Source organism: Carlito syrichta, unplaced genomic scaffold (genome assembly GCF_000164805.1).
Source record: "Carlito syrichta isolate Samal-C Ts95f unplaced genomic scaffold, Tarsius_syrichta-2.0.1 Scaffold304722, whole genome shotgun sequence".
Lineage (NCBI taxonomy): Eukaryota > Metazoa > Chordata > Mammalia > Primates > Tarsiidae > Carlito > Carlito syrichta.
The window spans coordinates 461,664-463,710 of NW_007248818.1; the positions used below are offsets into that span (position 1 = coordinate 461,664).

Consider the following 2,047-nt stretch of genomic DNA (forward strand, 5'->3'; position numbering starts at 1 on the left):
ACCCCCCCCCCACCTCCCAGGCTTGCCTGGGGCCGTGAGGGGACGTGCAGGCTCCACCACCAGGCGTCGCATGCTGAGTCCCTGCCTTGCGAGCCTTGGTTTCCCCCTCTGCACCCGGCCCCAGCAGCCCCCACCCCCAGCTGTTCGGAGGGGATGGAAGCTTCCGGCATGCCTGGAAGTCAGTCAGACTGGGCTCCCTCCGCGCTCTAAGGTCCACTTGGAGGGGACAGGAGCTGGGCTCCTCAAGTTGGTGTCGCATCCCAGGACGGCCATCTTGGGACCCCGGTCATGCTGCATGACCTCCAACCTTGTTTCCTTACCCACGGCTGCATTCAGATATTTGGAAAATGTGTGGTGTGGTGCCCACCCCACAAATGACACGGCCATCACTCTTGTGACCGGTCATTCCACCTTAGATAACCTCCCCCGCTTCCTGATTCATCTTTGGGAGGGGCACTGGAGCTCACTGTCAAGGCACCCCCCGAGGTCATGTGGTGCGTCCCCAGGGCTGGCCCTGGGCAGCAGGAAAGACCACCCGTGGAACCAGCCCTCCTCACCAGGGCAGGGCATGGGGCAGCACCGGGGCCTCCACCCCCAGACGCCACGGCAATGAGTCAGCAGGGAGCCACGTGCCGCCCGGCCACCCCTCCGGCCTCCCGCTGGTCCCAAGCCCGGCCGAGGTGAATGAAGTTCCTTGCGGCTGCGTGAATGGGCAGCCAGGTGGCGGTGCCCGACACGGACGCTGGGTCATGTGGGCTGGACCCTTGCCTGGCGTCACCACCCAGGAATCTCGCCAGCCCCGGAGTCTCTGCTGTTGCCCAAAGAAAGGCAGCTCATAGGTAGGTGCCGGGGCTGGCATGGGGTGGGAGGGCGGGGAGGGGGAACCCGGCATGAGAACCTTTGCCACCTGGGCGTGCTCTGCCTGCAGGGAACACGGCGGAGTCCAGAGACTCAGGTCAGCCCTGACGCGTGGTGAGGCTGCTTGGCCCCTTGGCGGCCACCCTGGTCACGTGAGGGGGCCTCACCCTGCGGCTGACGATGCTTCATTCCCTGCAATGCCCCCAAACCAGGGGACATGGGACATAACAGCATCATTCCTGCTTTAGAGACGAGGAAACAGGCCCAGAGCGGGCGAGCTACCTGTCCACATTCACACAGCCAAGAAGGGGACTCAAGCCCAGGTCACTGGCCCACCCGGGCACTGGCTGGCACCACGGAGCTTCTGGTCCCTCTCTGGGAGAGGAGCTGCCACTGACCAGAAGCAGAGAGGGAACATGGAGGGAAGGCCAGCGCCCACCTCGATGCCTAGGGGAGACCCTAGGAGGCTCGGGGGCTCCCAAGGGCCTTGATGGGGGCGGCCCTCCTAGCAGGGTGGGTGGGAGGAAGCTGGTACCCAGGACCCGGCGGGCAGACAAGGAGAAGGCCGCACACTGTCTTGAGCCAGCTCACCACAGCGTCCCGCAGTCACTCCCCGTCCCCGGCCACCACCCCTCCCGGTGAAGGGCTCAGCCGGTCCAGCCCCGGCTCTCACACAAGACTGGGCCTCTAATCCTGCGCTTACAGACAGCTGGCAGAGACAGAGGGACAATCAGTCCCCCGACTATAAAAAAACACATTACGGCAGGGAGTGGAGCCGGCCCTGCATTCCACTGGGGCGTCTGCGGAGCGCCACACACACCGGAAGACGGGGCCGGCCAGCAGGACCTGGGAGCACAGCCGACCGCCTGCCCACACCCCGAATGCCCACGTGACATCCCACCAGCCGCCCCCATCCACGCCAGGACTCCCATCTCCCAGGGCCAATCTGCCTGGGGACACACCCCAGCTGTCCTCTCACCGGCCCTCTGGCTTCACCCCTTGCCCCACCCCGTGGGTTCCCCTCTCCCACCCACTCCCTTGAATAGGCACTTGGGAACACCTGAAACTCCCTCTACACGTGGGTCCGGCTGGCACACCCCCACCCACGAGGTGGTCATCCCTGCCCGACACCCCTTGGCCACCTAGAATGCCCGTTGGCCTTGCAACATTTAGGCCATATCACACCACC

At 65.1% G+C, this 2,047-nt stretch overlaps 1 protein-coding gene across 1 annotated transcript in view; it reads right to left on the reverse strand.

Moving 5' to 3' along the window:
- DOK7 (docking protein 7) overlaps positions 1 to 2,047 on the reverse strand; it is a 27,188-nt gene that overhangs the window by 13,322 nt on the left and 11,819 nt on the right.